The 21,679-nt window shown below is 41.1% G+C and overlaps 1 pseudogene; it reads right to left on the reverse strand.

Annotated features, from left to right (window-relative positions):
• Positions 1-1,114: 1,114 nt before the first annotated feature.
• The window catches only part of LOC108705308, a 69,138-nt pseudogene continuing 48,573 nt past the window's right edge, over positions 1,115-21,679 (reverse strand).

The raw sequence follows: 21,679 nt of genomic DNA on the forward strand, positions 1-21,679 counted from the left end.
GAATTCAAGGGGAATTGAAGTCTCAGAATCCTTTAGATTAAAGGGGTGGTTCACCTTTGAGTCATTTGTAGTATAATGTAGAGAGTGATATTTTGAGACAATTTGCAATTGGTTTTTATTTTTCATTAATTGTGTTTTGTTTTTTACTTATTTATCTTTTTATTCAGTAGATCTCCATTTCAGTAATCTGGTTGCTAGCATCCAAACAAACCTGGCAACCATGCATTAATTGGAATAAGAGACTGGAATATGAATAGAAGATGACCTGAAAATAAGGAATAGTAATAATAAGCAGCAATAGCATTACATTTGTAGCTTTACAGAGCATTTGTTTTTAAGATGGGGTCAGTGACCCCATTTGAAAGCTGGAAAGGGTAAAAAGAAGAAGGCAAATAATTGAAAATCTATACAAAATAAATAATGACGTTCAGTTGAACGGGTTGCTTAGAATTGGCCGTTCTATAACATACTAAAAGTTAACTTTAAGGTGAACCACCCCTTTAACAGAGTACAAGATACGGGTGCAGGACCAAAACTAGGGGTAGGCGGAAGTGGTACGTGCCTAGGGTGTCACAGTGGGTGGGAGGGGGAACAAGCTAGGAACATATCTGCCTACCATGGGGGGGGGTAGAAAGACAAGCAATTCAAGAAATCTTGTATGTCTGTGTTAAAGAATATATAGTATGGGGGTTATTTACTAAACTTAGAAAAATTTGTGATTTTTTTTTATAAAATCTGACTTTTAAAAAATTACGAACTTTTTGGAATTTATTAAACCCTGAGGATGGAAAAGTCAGAATCAGAAAGTCCAGCATCTCAGACCTGTCGAGGTTGCATATAAGTCAATGGGAGAAGTCCCAAAGTTTTTTCGAAGCGCTGGACTTTATGCAAAACCTCAAAGTTTTCAGACTGTTCAGGCAAAAATCCGAGTTTTTGGGTGAAAAATCCCAAAAAATCGTGAAAATCAGATGAAAAATCTGAAAAAATCATGAAAATCAGATTGTTTCCCACAAAAAAATTTTCGGGAAAATGTAATAATGAAATAAGTGTAAAAAACCCGAGCGGATTTGATCGGCATTTCTATCAGAAAATATTGAGATATATTCGGACTTTGATAAATAACCCCCTATATTTCATTTTTAGCAGTTTGGATAGTGTTTATGCACTTGTTTACACTAGGACAACTAAATGAGCTCACGTCAAAAAGTGGGCATTTCCCCCCCTAAGTAAATAGATCTCAGGCACGCACTGTGTGTCATTAACTGGTGCAAAAGCATGTGCAAACTGTCATATACAACATAAGTGAACACCTCAGCACGTCTTCAGATTTTAATGAAATGTTCCGTGACTGTTTGAGAAACTCACTCAAGAAAATGTAACCATTCAATGTTGCAGTGAAGGACTAAATTCTCCCGGAGCTGGTTCAAATGTCTGTGATTCTCTACAATAAAAAGGAGAATGGAAGCGGCTGACGACTTTTCTACTGTAAGAGGAAGTGGAGAGAAAACAAAAAACAAGAAATCAAGGTTACCAAGCAATCAGTTATCGCTGGAGACCATTAGACAAAGGCTGTTTTCATTCTTATAGAGCCTTGAAATAAACCCAGGAGGAAAGGGAAAAAAGGAGAGTTCCATTATGGCCAGGCTGAAGCTTTGTTCATTTAGATTTTTTAATAAATAGAGCACTGGGTTACTATGGTGAAATGCACAGGAAAATCTTATTAAAAGTGGTTTATAACACATATTTGACATTTTATAACCCCATAACAAACAAATTACCTACCCATATGCTCCAAAGAATAAATATATAAAGTATCAGGGTATATATCTCCTCCCAGCAGAGTGAGGGATTAAATGTTCTGTACTTCTGGAGATATTACAAAACAATATACTCGGGATTTAGACAGTTTCTGTGACTGTATAACCCACAGCTCAGTGTCGTACCAGGACCTTCTCCCTCACGGGACCTGTCGGTAGTTCACTCGCATGTGAATCCACCGTGGAGATTGTATCTGGAGGGGCGACAGCTCGAGGCAAAGAGTTCCAGAGAAAAGCAGAAGCCTGAGAGAAATCATATATAAGAGAATGGGCTAAAGTGCTGAGAGAAGAAGAGAGACAACAGTCAGAAGCCGAGTGAAGGTTGCGTATACGAGTGTATTTTGAGATTGGACATTATGGGGTAAATTCATCAAGGGTCGAATATCGAGGGTTAATTAACCCTCGATATTCGACTGGGAATGAAAATCCTTCGACTTCGAATATCGAAGTCGAATGATTTTGTGCAAATACTGCGATCGTACGATCAAAGAAATAATCGTTCGATCGAACGATTAAATCCTTCGAATCGAACGATTCGAAGGATTTCAATCCAACGATCGAAGGATTATCCTTCGACCAAAAAAACTTAGCCAAGCCTATGGGGACCTTCCCCATAGGCTAACATTGGGTTCGGTAGCTTTTAGGTGGCGAACTAGGGGGTTGAAGTTTTTTCTTAAAGAGAAAGTACTTTGACTATCGAATGGTCGAATAGTTGAATGATTTTTAGTTCGAATCATTCGATTCAAAGTCGTAGTCGAAGGTCGAAGTAGCCCATTCGATGGTCGAAGTAGACAAAAAAAACACTTCGAAATTCAAAGTTTTTTTACTTCGAATCCTTCACTCGAAGTTAATGAATTGGCTCCTAAATATAGAGGCTTCATTGTTAAGGGCTTTGAACAAAAGTTTGAGTAGTTTGAATTTGATTCTAGAGGAGATTGGGAGCCAGTGAAGGGATATGCATAGTGGAGCAGCTGCTATTGAGTGATACAACTATAGGTGCTATGTTATACAGGGAAATTGTCCATAGCAGCCAATCAGAAGTTTGAACAATTTACTATAAGATGAAAAGTGAAATCAAATACCTAATTGGTTGCAATTGGCACTGAATTGTAGGCACCACAAGGTAGATATATACTGTATAATACCTCTTTGGTGTTTTATGGCCTTGGGCTGAGTGTTCTCACTATATACAATTATGAACAAAGCAATATTCATCTTAAAATTAACTTGTATTAAAGTATGATCCAAAGTTTGATATTCTGCAGTTTGGTTTTAATTTTTTTATCATTTGTGGTTTTTGAGTTATTTACATTTTTATTAAGCAGCGATCCAATTTGCAATTTCAGCAATCTGGTTGGGTAGGGGGTTCAAACTGCCCTAACAACAATTCACTAATTTGCGTAAGAGACTAGAATATGACTAGGAGAGGCCTGAATAGAAAGATGAGTAATAAAAAGTAGCAATAACAACACATTTATTGTCTTACAGAGCATTTGTTATAACAATCAGGTTAGGAACTGGAAAGAGTCAGAAGCTGGAAAGAGTCAGAAGAATAAGGCAAATAATTCAAAATCAATAATAAAGAAAAATGAAGACCAATTGAAAACTTGCTTAAAAGTAGCCATTCTATAACATACTAAAAGTTCATTTGAAGGTGAACCATCCCTTTAAACGTTTAAATGATTTTAGCAGACTTAAGGTATAGGGATCCAAACCACAGAAAGATCCTTTATATGCAAAATTCTAGGTCCCAGATATTCTGGATAAAAAGATAATATACCTGTATAAAAAGGGTGGAAGGTGACTCTATCACATATTACTACACCCACAATATGTGCTCACTATCCCAAATCTGCTGGTAGAATATTAAGATTCTAAATATTAATGGACAGCAGCCAAAAGACCCTTGTCCAACTGTCACTGCTCCTAATACTACCGCATATGAAGCATCGTCTTCTGACAAACAGAGTGGTCATTCTCTTGAGTGTTCTGGCACCAAAAACTGTCTGTCAGTGTTCCGTGTGTGTCCAATAGGACACCTTTCATTTCATGGTATTAAGAGTGATAGCAGAGAGACAGTGAGTGGTGTTCTAACTGCCAGTATTCTCCACAGGAAGGCAGTGGTGGTGAAAAAAAACCCTGGGCTGTGTAGCAGCTTGTAAAGCTTACTCTATTAAAGTTAAACATATTTTGCAAGGAAAGATCCATTACTATGGCAAAATCCATATGATGATATGTAATATTTGCAGCTGAAACCAAGAAAAGCTCATGAAAGTTTCCTTTTAGACATTTAGCTAAATATTGGGCATTCAGAGCTATTTGTGCAGCAGAACCTGACCTCGGCAAGAGTGTCTTGGCAGCTTTATAAAATTCTGTTAGGCTGATAATAAAAGAGTATCACCTAATCCAACAACAACCATCTGTTTTGTGCTGCTGGAAGGGGATTTTACAGACTGCTCTGGCAAAATTACACCACATCTGTCATTAAACATAGGAGACCCAAGATATAGTGCCCAATTCTGTATGCCTAAGTGTTATAAATGGCTCTGATGACAGCTAAGGTCAGAAGTGAAAAGTGTAAATGATGCCTGTTACAAATTAGCTGGATGTTCTGTTGATAAGAAAACAATGGCAGAGTGGACTTGTGTTACCTGATGTGACATGCCATTAATTGAGCTGCACTTTCTGCTTGACAGGGGCACTAACCTAGGATTGACCTTGTTGATTCTGCCCAAAACAAGATAAATTGTTTCTATAGAAAGCTTACAGATGAAGCTATTTCTGTTTGATGGTGACATTTTCAGTTGTAGGCAGGCTAATGAAGCTAATGATTTCAAGACTACACAAAAAAAATATATTAAATATATTAAATATTCAAAAATATTGAAGACCAATGAAAAGATGCTTAGAGTAGATCCATCTATTCATACCATAACAAACTAAAATGAATTTAAAGGTAACTCCCCAGTACAAATTGCACAATTAAAAGCACACTTTGCAATGATCTGTTATAAACTCTGTGGGGGGAAACAACTCACCTGTTTATGGTAATCCAGACAGGTGGTACAGTGGACGACAAAGAATTTTTAACATCTATTAAAAACTGAAAAAGAAAACAGATTTGAAAATGTTGCAATTAGTACACGTTGTCACCCATGTGCTCCCACATAATAGGAATCTGTGACTGTGTGCCAGTGTGATCACGTAAATTTGTGGCAATACCAAAGGAAGAATTTCTAAGAGATTATACACTAGATTAGATCATTAACAAGTGATTCTTATTGTCTTGAATAATAAGCAGTGTCGGACTGGGACACCAGGGGCCCACCCAAAAACTAGGGATGTAGCGAACGTCGGAAAAAAAGTTCGCGAACATATTCGCGAACTTGCGCAAAAATGCGAGCGGTTCGCGAACGGTTCGCGAACCCCATAGACTTCAATGGGAAGGCGAACTTTAACATCTAAAAAAAAAATTTCTGGCCAGAAAAATGATTTTAAAGTTGTTTAAAGGGTGCAACGACCTGGACAGTGGCATGCCAGAGGGGGATCAAGGGCAAAAATGTATCTGAAAAATCTGCCTGTGTGTGCTTGGAAGAGATAGTGTAGGGGGAGAGCTGTTAGTGATTTCAGGGACAGATGATAGTAAGTTTGCTGGCTAGTAATCTGCTTGATACTGCTCTGTATTGGAGGGACAGAAGTCTGCAGGGATTTGAGGGAGATTTTAGCTTAGGTAGCTTTGCTGGCTAGTAATCTACTGTTCTCTTTAAACAACTGCCATACGTTGACCTTGTAGGCATTGTTTGCCCAGTTTTTTTGGACGCAGCCACTGAAGCACAGTTGCCAGAAAAAATATGCCATATAAATGCTGAAAATAGTAATTTTTCGCCATACGTTGACCTTGTAGACATTGTTTGCCCAGTTTTTTTGGTTGCAGCCACTGAAGCACAGTTGCCAGAAAAAATATGCCATATAAATGCTGAAAATAGTCATTTTTTGCCATATACGTTGAGTCAACGTATGGCAAAAAATGACTATTTTCAGCATTTATATGGCATATTTTTTCTGGCCTCTGTGCTTCAGTGGCTGTGGCCAAAAAAACTGGGCAAACAATGCCTACAAGGTCAACGTCGTTGACCTTGTAGGCATTGTTTGCCCAGTTTTTTTGGCCGCAGCCACTGAAGCACAGAGGCCAGAAAAAATATGCCATATAAATGCTGAAAATAGTCATTTTTTTGGTCGCAGCCACTGAAGCACAGTTGCCAGAAAAATTATGCCATATAAATGCTGAAAATATAAATTTTTTTGGTTGCAGCCACTGAAGCACAGAGGCCAGAAAAATTATGCCATATAAATGCTGAAAATATAAATTTTTTTGGTTGCAGCCACTGAAGCACAGAGGCCAGAAAAATTATGCCATATAAATGCTGAAAATATGCATTTTTTTGGTCGCAGCCACTGAAGCACAGTTGCCAGAAAAAATATGCCATATAAATGCTGAAAATAGTCATTTTTTGCCATACGTTGACCTTGTAGACATTGTTTGCCCAGTTTTTTGGTTGCAGCCACTGAAGCACAGAGGCCAGAAAAAATTAAACCAGTAGGGTTTGCACCCTAGTTTGTAACGGTGGCGGAGGGAGGAGGACGCTAAAGGACAGCTGTGTGTGGAGTCATGAGGCTTGAAGAGAAGGACAGCTGCATAGAAGTCAGAACAAGTCTTCCGGCGTGCAGTAACCCTCCGAGATCCACCCCTCATTCATTTTAATAAAGGTCAGGTAATCGACACTTTTGTGACCTAGGCGAGTTCTCTTCTCAGTTACAATCCCTCCTGCTGCACTGAAGGTCCTTTCTGAGAGCACACTTGAGGCTGGGCAAGACAAGAGGTTCATGGCAAATTGTGACAGCTCTGGCCACAGATCAAGCCTGCACACCCAGTAGTCCAGGGGTTCATCGCTCCTCAGAGTGTCGATATCTGCAGTTAATGCCAGGTAGTCCGCTACCTGCCGGTCGAGGCGTTCTTTGAGGGTGGATCCAGAAGGGTTGTGGCGCTGCCTTGGACAGAAAAACATTTGCATGTCTGACGTTACAGACTGGCCAAAGGGCTTTGTCCTTGCAGGTGCGCTCGTGGCAGGATTACTGGCACCTCTGCCCCTGGAATGTTGATGAGTTCCTGAAGTGACATCACCCTTAAAAGCATTGTACAACATGTTTTGCAGGCTGGTTTGTAAATGCCGCATCTTTTCGGACTTGTGGTATGTTGGTAACATTTCTGAGACTTTATGCTTGTACCGAGGGTCTAGTAGCGTTGCGACCCAGTACAGGTCCTTCTCCTTAAGCCTCTTGATACGGGGGTCCTTCAACAGGCATGACAGCATGAAAGACCCCATTCTCACAAGGTTGGATGCAGAGCTATCCATCTCCGCTTCCTCATTATCAAGGACTGCATCATCCACGGTCTCCTCCCCCCAGCCACGTACAAGACCAGGGGTCCCCAAAAGGTCACCACTAGCCCCCTGGGAAGCCTGCTCCTGTTGGTCCTCCTCCACAAAGCCACCTTCCTCCTCTGACTCCACTTCTGGCACCTCTCCCTGCGTTGCAGCAGGTGCCTGGGTTCGTTCTGGTGATTCCGACCAGAAATCGCGCGCTTCCAGCTCCTCGTCACGCTGGTCTACAGCCTCATCTGTCACTCGTCGCACGGCACGCTCCAGGAAGAAAGCGAAGGGTATTAGGTCGCTGATGTTAGGTCGCTGATGGTGCCTTCGGTGCGACTGACCATATTTGTCACCTCTTCAAAAGGTCGCATGAGCCTGCAGGCATCGCGCATAAGCACCCAGTAACGGGGGAAAAAAATCCCCAGCTCTGCAGATCCAGTCCTACCACCCAGTTCAAAAAGGTACTCGTTGACGGCCCTTTGTTGTTGCAGCAGACGTTCCAACATAAGGAGCGTTGAATTCCAGCGAGTCTGGCTGTCAGAAATCAAACGCCTGACTGGCATGTTGTAGCGCTGCTGAATGTCAGCAAGGCGTGCCATGGCTGTGTAGGAACGTCTGAAATGGGCCGACACCTTTCTGGACTGGGTGAGAACGTCCTGGAATCCTGGGTACTTGGAGACAAAACGTTGGACTATTAAATTTAACACATGTGCCATGCAGGGCACATGTGTTAAATTGCCCAGTCTCAACGCTGCCAACAGATTGCTTCCATTGTCACACACCACTTTTCCGATCTGCAGTTGGTGTGGGGTCAGCCACCGATCGGCCTGTGACTGCAGAGATGACAGGAGTACAGATCCGGTATGGTTTTTGCTTTCCAGGCACGTCATCCCCAAGACAGCGTGACAACGGCGTACCTGGCACGTCGAATAGCCTAGGGGGAGCTGGGGGTGCACAGGTGTGGAGGAGGAGAAGGAGGACCCAGCAGCAGAGTAAGAAGAAGAAGAGGAAGAAGACGAGGTAGAGAGCGATGGAGGAGTAGAGGTGGTGGCAGAACCGCGTGCAATCCGTGGCGGTGACACCAACTCCACTGTTGTTGTTGAGCTACCCATTCCCTGCTTCCCAGCCATTACCAAGTTCACCCAGTGGGCAGTGTAGGTGACATACCTGCCCTGACCATGCTTGGAGGACCATGCGTCAGTAGTCATATGGACCTTTGGCCCAACACTAAGTGACAGAGATGCGGTAACTTGGCTCTGCACATGTTGGTACAGGTGTGGTATTCCCTTTTTAGAAAAAAAATTGCGGCTGGGTACCTTCCACTGCGGTGTCCCAATTGCTACAAATTTGCGGAAGGCCTCAGAGTCCACCAGCTGGTATGGTAAAAGCTGGCGGGCTAAGAGTGCAGACAAGCCAGCTGTCAGACGCCGGGCAAGGGGGTGACAGTCAGACATTGGCTTCTTACGCTCAAACATGGCCTTCACAGAAACTTGGCTGGTGGCAGATGACTGGGAATGGGAACAGGTGGTCAAGGTGGAAGGCAGAGTGGAGGGTGGTTCAGACGGGTCAAGGAGAGCAGAGGTAGAGCAGTAAGATGCTGGACCAGAAGGAGTGTGGCTTTTAGTTTGCCTGTTGCCTTTGAGGTGTTGCTCCCAAAGTGCTTTGTGCTTGCCGCTCATGTGCCTTCGCATAGAAGTTGTACCTATGTGGCTGTTGGGCTTACCAAGGCTCAGTTTCTGACTGCACTCATTGCAAATTACAATGCTTTTGTCAGAGGCACACACATTAAAAAAATCCCACACTGCTGACTTTTTGGAAGTGTGCGATCTGGCGGTAACAGTAGAAGTTGGCGGCATTGGCGGCAATGGCGGGTGCGTTGGCCGGCTGAACACAGGTGCCGATACATGTTGTTGCCCTACTGATCCCTGCGGGCTGTCCTCCCTGCTTCTTCTAAGTCTTATTCTCCTACTGCCTCTCTGACTCTCCGTCTCTCCATCTGAACTACCCTCCTCTTGCTCTCTTCTACTAGGCACCCACAAAACATCAATCTCCTCATCATCATTCTCCTCAGATGCATCAATTTCTTCTGACACATCACAGAAGGAAGCAGCAGCGGGGACCTCCTCCTCATCACTCATTATGTCCATCTCTATCGTGTTCTCTGCCAGAATTAAATCTGGTGTAAGGTCCTCATCTCCTTCATCTTCTTCTGGCAATAATGGTTGCGCATTACTCAGTTCAAGAAACTCATGGGAAAATAACTCCTCTGACTCCAGTGAAGAAGGGGCACCGGTGGTGGAGGAAGTGTTACGTGGGGTGGCCATAGCAGTGGAGGATGAGGAGGATGTTGTGGTAAAGTTAGAAACGGTAGAGGATGGGGTGTGCTGTGTAAGCCAGTCAACTACCTCTTCAGCATTTTGGGAGTTCAGGGTCATTGGCTTTTTAAAACTGGGCAATTTGCTAGGGCCACAGGATTGCATAGCAGCACGGCCCCTAGCACGGCCTCTGCGTGGCGGCCTGCCTTTGCCTGGCATTATTTTTAAAAAAACAACAACAACAAAAACTCAGTTGGTTTTTCTGGAAACGATAATACACACAGCTAGATGGCAGTTTGAAGAAAACAGTGTGCAAATAATGCCTACAAGGTCAACGTATACACTACTACAGTGGTGGATACGGATTACGTAAAATATATGAATGCTGCTTGAAAAAAAGTAACTCAAGTGGTTTTTCTAGAGACGATAATATTATCAATATTTAGACAAAATGTGAACAAGCTCACACAGCTAGATGGCGGGTTGAAGAAAACACTGTGCAAATAATGCCTACAAGGTCAACGTATACACTACTACAGCGGTGGATACGGATTACGTAAAATATATTATGGCTGCTTGAAAAAAGTCACTCCGGTGTTTTTTCTGGAGACGGTAATATTATGGATATTTAGACAGAATGTGAACAAGGTCACACAGCTAGATGGCGGGTTGAAGAAAACAGTGTGCAAATAATGCCTACAAGGTCAACGTATACACTACTACAGCGGTGGATACGGATTACGTAAAATATATGAATGCTGCTTGAAAAAAAGTAACTCAAGTGGTTTTTCTAGAGACGATAATATTATCAATATTTAGACAAAATGTGAACAAGCTCACACAGCTAGATGGCGGGTTGAAGAAAACACTGTGCAAATAATGCCTACAAGGTCAACATATACACTACTACAGCGGTGGATACGGATTACGTAAAATATATTATGGCTGCTTGAAAAAAGTCACTCCGGTGTTTTTTCTGGAGACGGTAATATTATGGATATTTAGACAGAATGTGAACAAGGTCACACAGCTAGATGGCGGGTTGAAGAAAACAGTGTGCAAATAATGCCTACAAGGTCAACGTATACACTACTACAGCGGTGGATACGGATTACGTAAAATATATGAATGCTGCTTGAAAAAAAGTAACTCAAGTGGTTTTTCTAGAGACGATAATATTATGGATATTTAGACAGAATGTGAACAAGGTCACACAGCTAGATGGCGGGTTGAAGAAAACAGTGTGCAAATAATGCCTACAAGGTCAACGTATACACTACTACAGCGGTGGATACGGATTACGTAAAATATATGAATGCTGCTTGAAAAAAAGTAACTCAAGTGGTTTTTCTAGAGACGATAATATTATCAATATTTAGACAAAATGTGAACAAGGTCACACAGCTAGATGGCGGGTTGAAGAAAACAGTGTGCAAATAATGCCTACAAGGTCAACGTATACACTACTACAGCGGTGGATACGGATTACGTAAAATATATGAATGCTGCTTGAAAAAAAGTAACTCAAGTGGTTTTTCTAGAGACGATAATATTATCAATATTTAGACAAAATGTGAACAAGCTCACACAGCTAGATGGCGGGTTGAAGAAAACACTGTGCAAATAATGCCTACAAGGTCAACGTATACACTACTACAGCGGTGGATACGGATTACGTAAAATATATGAATGCTGCTTGAAAAAAAGTAACTCAAGTGGTTTTTCTAGAGACGATAATATTATCAATATTTAGACAAAATGTGAACAAGGTCACACAGCTAGATGGCGGGTTGAAGAAAACAGTGTGCAAATAATGCCTACAAGGTCAACGTATACACTACTACAGCGGTGGATACGGATTACGTAAAATATATGAATGCTGCTTGAAAAAAAGTAACTCAAGTGGTTTTTCTAGAGACGATAATATTATCAATATTTAGACAAAATGTGAACAAGCTCACACAGCTAGATGGCGGGTTGAAGAAAACACTGTGCAAATAATGCCTACAAGGTCAACGTATACACTACTACAGCGGTGGATACGGATTACGTAAAATATATTATGGCTGCTTGAAAAAAGTCACTCCGGTGTTTTTTCTGGAGACGGTAATATTATGGATATTTAGACAGAATGTGAACAAGGTCACACAGCTAGATGGCGGGTTGAAGAAAACAGTGTGCAAATAATGCCTACAGGGCAAATAATGCCTAAAAGGTCAACTTATACACTACTACAGCGGTAGTAAAATAAAAAAAGTAAAATAAAAAAAAATGAATATTAAAAAAAAAAATTAAAGTTGGTGCTGCTGAACTACTAGGAGCAGCAGATTAGCACACCAGTCCCACTCCCCAACACTGCTAGACTAATAGCACTGGGCTCTTATAGTAGTAGTAGTAGTAGTAGTAAAACAACAAAAAAATAAATAAAAGCAGTCCTTACAAGGACTACTGTTATTGCAGCAGTCAGCAGATGAGATCAGAAGCAGGACAGCTGCCCACAGCAGCTACATACAGAGCACTGCAGTAGAAGGTAGATTACTAGCCAGCAAAGCTACCTAAGCTTAAATGTCCCTCAAACCCCTGCAGACTTCTGTCCCTCCAATAACAGAGCAGTATCAAAACGATTACTAGCCAGCAAACTTTCAACTGTCCCTGAAATCACTAACAGGCAGCAGCTCTCTCCCTACACTATCTCTTCAGCACACACAGGCAGAGTGAAAAAACCCTGCAGGGCTTCGGTTTTTATAGGGAAGGGGAGTGGTCCAGGGGAGAGCTTCCTGATTGGCTGCCATGTACCTGCTGGTCTGGGGTGAGAGGGCAAAAAAAAGCGCCAACAATGGCGAACCCAAAATGGCGAACGTCGCGCGACGTTCGCGAACTTCCGGCGAGCGCGAACACCCGATGTTCGCGCGAACAAGTTCGCCGGCGAACAGTTCGCGACATCTCTACCAAAAACCTTAGAACAGGGGCCCCACCAAAGAACCATAGACCAAGGGCCCACTCTCAGTACTATTATTATTCTTCTCCTCACTCAACCTCTATTCTTCTAGTCTGTATTCTTTACATACTATAATCTATTATTCCATCTATTTAGCATCTTTGTTCTCAAAGAAATAGGAAATGGCAATGAAATAGGCCAAATCTTTAGCACCACAAAGGCCCCGACACCTGGGCCCACCGGGAGTTTTTCTGTTATCCCGGTGGGCCAGTCGAACACTGATAATAAGGTATTTTCAGTCATTTTAGCATCTTCACTGGCAGCCAAGCACTCTGTCATTGCCCTAAAGGGCTTTTTCAAAATCAAGTACTATATCACGTACAAAATCAAGTACTATATCACGTACAAAATCAAGTACTATATCATGTACAAAATCCAGTACTTTATCACGTACAAAATCAAGTACTATATCACGTACAAAATCCAGTACTTTATCACGTACAAAATCAAGTACTATATCACGTACAAAATCAAGTACTATATCACGTACAACATCCAGTACTATATCACGTACAAAATCCAGTACAATATGACATACAAAATCAAGTGCTATTTCACGTACAAAGTCAAGTACTATATCACGTACAAAATCAAGTACTATATCACGTACAAAATCCAGTACTTTATCACGTACAAAATCAAGTACTATATCACGTACAAAATCAAGTACTATATCACGTACAACATCCAGTACTATATCACGTACAAAATCCAGTACAATATGACATACAAAATCAAGTGCTATTTCACGTACAAAGTCAAGTACTATATCACGTACAAAATCAAGTACTATATCACGCACAAAATCAAATGCTATTTCACGTACAAAATCAAGTACTGTATCACATACAGAATCAAATACTATATGCTCTAATATCAGAACATTGCTTCTGTCTGGCATTGCATCAGTGCAGCTTTATTCTAAGCCCCTCTGCCAGTGGTGTAATGGGGCATAGAGTGCAAGGTAAAGGGTGATGGCAAGCCTTTCAAACACTTCATCTCATTCCTTCTTGCCCACCATGCAGCACTGGTAGGTGGTAGGTGCATCTTCTGTAGGGAAGCAAATTTTCCCATAAAGGTGCTCTTTGACTGGGCTGGTAGAAATGTTCAGCCCTTTGGCCAATGACTGAGTCATGCAGGGGTCCATGTAATGTTCTTGGTCACAAACTGAACAGAGAGTTAATTATCATGCAAGGTTTCTGTCTGGATTTATATCTGAATTAGCTAGATTAGATATCAGCAAGGAAAGATAACCAAAGTACTTAAATTAGGCTGATACATTAGATAGCTTTAAGAAGGGGTCGGATGGCTTTTTAGCAAGTGAGGGAATACAGGGTTATGGAAGATAGCTCATAGTACAAGTTGATCCAGGGACTAGTCTGATTGCCATTTTGGAGTCAGGAAGGAATTTTTCCTCCTCTGAGTAAAATTGGATAGGCTTCAGATGGGTTTTTTGCCTTCCTCTTGGTCAACTGGTAGTTAGGCAGATTTTATATACACTTAAAAGGTTGAACTTGATGGAAGTGTGTCTTTTTTTAACCCAACATAGAATATTACTATGAATTAGCTGTAAGTTTGGACAAAAGACTCCACAATGACAGCCAACATTTGGGTAGTTTTGCCATCTGAACGGTATTTGACCGGCCTAGCAGGTAATTCACCAGCTACGGCCAGCACTGGTATAACAAAATAATTGGCGGGTAAATTTAAACTGCCCCGTAAATCCCTCCTTTCTCTTATCCCCCTCCACTGTCATTTCCCCACCTAGTCCACCCATTTCCCCTCTCATTTCCAGCCCCATCCTCTTTCCTTCCACTCAGCCTGCCTGTTTTCTTGTCCCATACGTTGTAGCCTTGTCCCCACGTGAAATCACCAACCCCCAATGGCCATTGCTAGGTAAAAAAAAAAAAGATGCCAACCCTACATTTGGGTAATATGGTAAGTATTTATAATTAGTAAAAACAGTGCTATGTCAGGCTTCTGAAGCAGAGCAGAGAGTTAAAAACATGCAAGCAGTATAATAAGTATGGCTGAAGTGCAGGAACTACTTTATAATAAGGGCTTGTTTGTTTGGAGGGGCATGTTGGCTGAAGGAAAGACACTGCTTTAGTTTATACAAGTTGTTTGATCCTCTGTCTGTGGGGATGAAAAGGCGATCATCAGTGACCATCAGAGTGCATGAGATGGAGCTTAGTGAAACCATGCCATGAAGCAATAGGCATTACTTGAAAAACAAATACACACAGGCAATCAATCAGCTGACAGCAACAGCATTGATCCGATAAAGCAGAAAATGGGGCAGATAATGAATCAGAGTGATGCATGGATGTGATCATTGGTTCCAGCTCTGCACAAGTGTGCCGAAAATTGTTGGGCGTCAAAATGATTTTGATACCCATTGACTTCAATGTGCAAATTTCGTGAAACGGGACAGATTCGCCCATCACTAGTCATTGTATCATACGGCTTTCAGGAGGTGCCTGTTCAATGGAAGAGACACCCTCATACAATGGTTATTAGTTGTATTAAATCTATGTTCTGGGTATTTTTGCTTTTCAGTAACTGGTAATGATAATATCTGTTTGTGCAGCATCTAATGAGGACTTGAAGATTTTGTTTTTTTTTTATTTGAAGCTTTACCATAACAATCTTACATCCTCTAGTTACTTAAATGATCATATCTATGTGTGCATGGGCAACTTAACCTTGCATCTGGGCTCCTGACACCAAGTCCATCAAGTTCAACCTTTTTTGTCTAAATGAAAGCTGCTTAATTGCCTCAGAGGGGAAAAATCCTTCCTGATTCCTAAATAGCAATAGAACCTAGAGTCTTTGGATCAACTTTGTTGTAAGAGTCAATTTTTTACCTTTCTAGATAGGCATCTATCCCCGACTTTCCTGTAATGTGAATGGATGCCCTTGTTTTTTCTGGAAGAAATTACTGGTAATAAAGCATTGGGGAGTTTATTATATGGCCCCTTTGTATATTGATACAAAGTAATCAAATCCCCCCATAAATGTCTCTTCTCTATTTTAAAGTTAGTCAACCTTTCCTGAAACCTTCCATTGCCTATTATCAGCTTAATAACTCTTCTTTGTCTTTATTTCATCAATATCATCTCTAAAACATTCTAGGAAAATCACATAACTGAACTAAGCAGGAAATAGAAATCCTGCTTAGTACGTTTCTTTAATTCATGGATCCGAGTATATTTTTAAATTTCTCCAGGAGTAATAAATAATTGTGTATGATGAATAAAGTGTAAAGGAAGCCAGAGCTGCATTCCTGTAGGTATCCTCAACATATAAACATCTACTTCAGAAGACCTGGTCAGGCTTCAGTGCAGGAGCCACATTACTTATTCTCACAGTGTAGCTACTCCAGTGAAGAAAGAAAAGTAGTCCCAAAAAAGTGACATTTCTTTTTCAGAGCAGCAACTGTGTCCGAAGACAAAACAAATATTTTCAGCCCTTTGAGATTTTCTGTTCAGTGCAGGAAAATAAACTATAGAAACAGCTCAGACTTATATTTCCCTTTCAGCTCGTGGATGATGAAAAGGAAAAAGAAGGAAAAAGAAGATGAGACTGCAGTGGCATTTCATGGGCAGTTTTGTAAATGTCATTATTTAAGGGGATGTAAGGGGATATTTGTAAATGTACCTGGAATTGAATGCAATAAATGTCTGTCTTTTGTTTCTTCCCAGAACAGGGACTGTAGAATATGATTAGGTATGTGGGGGGAAGGTATTCGTGCACAACCCATATTGAAAACTTTTACAGGGTCACGCCAGCTGATTTCAGAAACGGGAACCAGGGCCCTTGTCCTACCAGTTCAGACAACTGTGTGCTGACCACAAAAACATCTTTCCACTAGCCAAGATTCTAGCTCCCACCATGGTCAGACTGGGCCAGTGGGACAACAGGAATAACCCAATTGGCCCCACTCACTCCCAGTACCTCTCCCTGACCTCCCCTCCTGACCCACTCCCCATGCCTCTCCCGGAACTCCCTCACCCACCCCCCGCGTGTGCCTGGGGCAGGGGGCCGTCAGAGGGGGTTGTGCCTAGGCCAGACCCCCAAGACCCCCATTCAGACCGTGGTTCCCACAATGCCTTGCCATGTTGTGCTATTCTTTTTCTTGTTGCCTCTGGTTATCACAGAACATGGGAGACATTTTAGAAAATAGGGTCTTGATTGCATTACAGCTGACTACCAATACAATAATTCAGTTGTATAACTACTCGGAGAATGGAGAAGAACAAAGTGATCAACAGAACGCGTTCCATATAAGATTCCTTCAAAATATAAGATATATATCCTAGCATTAGAGAAACTCCAAACTCTGATATGAAACCTCTCTCATGCAGATATATTTTTATGAACCTTTAATGTAGCTTATCACAGTGATGGGTAGAGAGAAGCAATATTCATGTGCACTGACACAGCACTAACTAATGTACCGTGACACTTCTCTGACTTCAGAAATCTAAAGCAATCTTCCTAATGAGACTTCATTATTCTATTGATGTAAGCACTGAAGCCTTTATAATTCTAAGGTCAAAAGAACTGGCACCTAATTAAGGCATGTTTAATACCTCTTGGCCATACACAGAAGTATAGGATGCGGTGGGATTCTTTAATATTTTACGGATATCTCCCAGATGTGCCTCTGATTTTAAAAACATGTCTTGGATCTCCAATCATCAGATATTTTGGGGATGTTGTCGGATTCTTTAATATCTAATATAAGTAATCCTTTAAACAAGATCCTTTAATAATTCTGTTTTATTTCCATTCCTGTTTGAGGGGAAAAAAATATTAGATGGGATCAAGAGGAGATGCAGAGCTAAAATCACTCCATTTTCTATGCTAGAGTGTGAGGGTATGGGGGTTATTGCATTACTTGCACTTACAGAAACTCACAGAAAATGTTTTTTTCGTGGGCTATTATTACACCTTTAGTGAATCAGAAGAAGTCAACAGGGATCATTTACGAATGCAAGGGCAGATGCGCCTGAGCTCAGATGAATACAACATTGTGTGCATACCGATGTTATTCATTAAATGGACTTGTGTCTGAACATTCTCTTTACAGTTCCATGTTTTTGTGCTGATTGCCTGTGCATTCATAAAAATTAATTTATTGGTACAAGGTAATCCTACAGCTACAGACACCCTGAAATGTGTTGTTAATTCCAGGGCTGCCTTAACAGACTTCCTTCCAGAGAATCACACATTAATACCAATACATTTAAATGCTACAATCTGCACCTGATTATTTACCTAAGATGCCCGGCAAAAATGTGTCAAGCTGCACTCCTGTACAAGAACATGGTATTTACACCAAAAGTGCTAGCAGTATATAATTCATGTGATTTAGTTGTATAATCACATTTACTTTACAGTAAAGTAAGTAAGTAATAATAATAATAATAATAATAGCAGCACTTTCATTTAGCCCATTTACAAACTTGTGCATTGGCTCCAGCATCTGGGGGGATTTCAATGAAAATTTTTGCAGCAAGGGAAATTTTACTTGGGATTTTATAGGAGGAAGCAGTGCTTCAATGTTGTTGGATAGGTTGCACAAAATGCTGACTATCGGAAAGAACTCCTGGTTGGAATAAATGCAACATTAGCAGCGCAGGGGAAGCAGATTTTATGGGTATGCTGGTCTTCCAGTCTGCACACCAATGCAGGAATTGTGCAAAAACTTCCCATGGGCAATAACTTACCCTGTTTGACATGACCTTTAGCATGAACTCTACCTTGCAATGGACTATTTACCAGTTACAGCCAAACATTGGGGGCTATATAAGAGCTCGGACCATTTAGGCCCTATGACTCCATGTAGACATCCCTGTTCTAAATAAGCCAGACAGGACCCAAAAACATATCTTTGAATTGTACCATCTCTGGTTCCAAATTGATTGTAAGGAGTCCCCAGTATGGGCCTTAGGTTAGTAAGTTAGCTGGTTTGTTGGAAAGATCTAACTTCATCTTTCTTAAGGTGCTTTTATTTTCTGACATATTGTGGGGGCAATTTTACTCTGATTTTATTTAAACAATTTTACGCAATTATACTATGGGGTTGTGCCCCTCTATATTTTTTATATCTTTGAGGATGTATCCCTTACCCTAGGATAAGTGAGGTGGCAGCACCTGATAATACAGAATTAACAAGTAACCATGACCTGTGGATCATTAACGTTATCCCTTGGACTAACAGTACTAATACAACAAATTGCTTTTTTGGGGGAGTGTGGCTATTGGTCTCCAACTCTTCCATTCTCTCTCCTATCCCTCTCATGTTCCCTCGCTTGCACCCCCCCCCCTTGTATTTGTATTATTCTAGACCAGCTTACCATTGTAATAACTTACCCTGGTGGTCTAGTGGTGCGGCAGAGATGCCTGCCGCACCATCAGCGGGGACGCCCGCCACGCCGCTCCTCTTCCTCTGAGCGTCAGTAAGGGCTAAGGGCTTGCACAGCGCACACCTTCTTTATTTATTGGCGCATGTGCGCTGGCGTGATGAAATGTACTTAAAGAGACAAATTGTATTTTATCATTGCCCATTATAGGATAATTTTTTTGAGTTACTGGTGCTTCTGATCTGTGATTCTGTCTGTTATCTGATACCTGTTGTGACCCCTGCCTGTTTTGTCTGATCTCTGAAATCCTGACCCGGCCTGATAACTGACACTTCTATATCAGTATCCCATCTGATTGATCTCCTGGTTTGACCCTTGCCTGTCTGACTCCGTTTGTACTCTGCCTGCCCCAACCCGGCCTGATTTGACTACACTTTCTGCCTACACCTTGTACTGTGACCTTTTGCCCAAAAGACTTTTGCTTTACCGTCATGCCCCTTTGCTTGTCCAGAACCCTTTCCTTTGCACCTTTCTTAATAAGACCTGGCAGCATCCGATTAGCCAAGGGCTCCTCCCGAGGTGAAAGGCGGCTGTTAAAGGCGGAAGCAAGAGCCAAGAACAGGGTGCTTAGCATTGGTTCTGGATTTAGGGTGCCGACCGTGACAACCTTCTTGTGATAAATACTGCAAATTCCCTCTGGTAGTTTGAATACATAACTGTGAATCCAGGTAAAAACTCTGCTCTCTGATAATAAGACTTCTAATACAGCCTCTAAATGGGCAATGATCTCCCTGTAACTGAATAAATACAAATGCAGAATATAGGTCAGGTCTGGGAGTCACATATATTATATTTAATATAACAATAGTTTTTAAACGCAGTTATCGTTATTGAGGGACTTGTAACATAGACCTTACATCTATACTCAAGTTTCTTACTTTGTAACATAAGTATTACAATCAATGACAGCTTTATGTAAAATATGGAGAGGCTAAGATGAGTAATTGTTACTTAGTATACTTTTTAACTCCTTATTTTTTAATTCCTTATTTAGTGCTCTTTGGGGTGGTTGCAAGTAAATTTGGCTACTTTGAATGGTAACTATGTATGGATTTTTGTTTTTTATTACAATATGTTTCGTTTATGGGAAATTTAAATACTTGACGCATGGTGATGATGATGATAATGACATGTCAGACAATTAAATTTTCCCGCCAACATTTGTATTTAATGCATCCTCTGTGTGCTTTTCTATACTTTGAGAGAGGCCTCGGAGAGGCCGAAACGTTAGTCCTTTAGTCAATAAACATTTTTTTTATATTTTAAGACCTGAGAGTGCGGACCTTCTTTGTCGATAGATATTCTAAAAATTTTGGACACTGCAACCAGGCATTTCTGTACTTAGTGACGAGAGTGCCGACTCCTTCACAGTATACTATATATATACAGTAAAATGGTTGCTGGTGTCCGCACTCTTTTCTTATTAGAGCAGGGGTGCACGATCAATATTGTAGATAGTGGTGTGAAGGATCAGCACTCACCCATTAGCTTAGTGAATGAAGTGTTGTTTTATTGAATACACAACATTAGATCCGACGTTTCGGTCCCACCTGGGGGTCCTGAGGCAGAAGCCCCGATGGGCCCTGGGCCCCCCAGTCCGACCCTGAAGGCAAAGCTGATGGAGATGAGAAGGTCAAATCAGTTAGAAGTGTCTTACAATGTAAAGGCAATAAAATAAAATCCCATTTTTACTTTCTTTAATGAAAAAGAAACCTATGTCCAATATACTTTCATTTAAAAATGTGTACCGTTTTTCTAAGAAACCTGACTGTATGCAGTGAAATTCTCCCTTCATTTACTGCTGTGGATAGGAATTGTCAGATGGATCCTAATTGCTGAGCAGGGAAACAATCATACTTATGAACAGCAGGGGGAGCCCCCGCCTTACTTCCCAGCCATGCAGAACTCAAGCAGCTTTGTTTTTTTCCCTGTAGAGCAGCCGGCGAATGTGTAGAGATTTGTATTGGATTTTATTTTTGCCTTTACAACCCTGTTTCCAACTCCAGATGCAGGGACAAATTTAAACAGATAAACTGGGATTCTATTTGGATGATTATTTTGCTACAGCCACTGGTTCTGCAGAGTTGGAGAAAGTTTGTATTAAACAATACAAAAACTATAAAATCCACGTTAGATGACATGACAACACAGGACCCAGTGCAGTCTGTATATTCTGATTATTAATCAGTCTTGCTGTATCGGCTTCTGGCAGATATTTTTTGACTTGTGATGTTTTGATAATTTATGACGATCCCTAAGCAGCCCAGACCACACTGAGCATGTGCACAGTCTTAGTCTTGCAAAGATGTTTAACAAAGTTACAAGATGGTGACCCCCTGTGGCCAACTTTAAAAGCATAAATCATTTGTTTGATTAGGCTTGTGGTGCAGTTCATGTTTATGTTTAGTATACAAAATACAGCATTTCTAGCCTTATTCTACTTTAGACTTTGGTTGCCCTTTAATCCTGGGTATAATTGTAATGAACCACCATATGGGATGGCGATAAAACCCCAGTGTCAATTCCTAGGTTCTTTGTTACCCTGCAATAGTCAGTTAATCTGCTGGAGGCCAATGTATCATAATGCACACAAAAATGGGGCTTTGGGTCCAAAGATAAAATAAACACTAAGAAAATCTTACCTTTACACCACTGATTTAAACATAATCATAAAACCTTGGTTAAATAA

This window comes from Xenopus laevis, chromosome 1S (genome assembly GCF_017654675.1).
Source record: "Xenopus laevis strain J_2021 chromosome 1S, Xenopus_laevis_v10.1, whole genome shotgun sequence".
NCBI lineage: Eukaryota > Metazoa > Chordata > Amphibia > Anura > Pipidae > Xenopus > Xenopus laevis.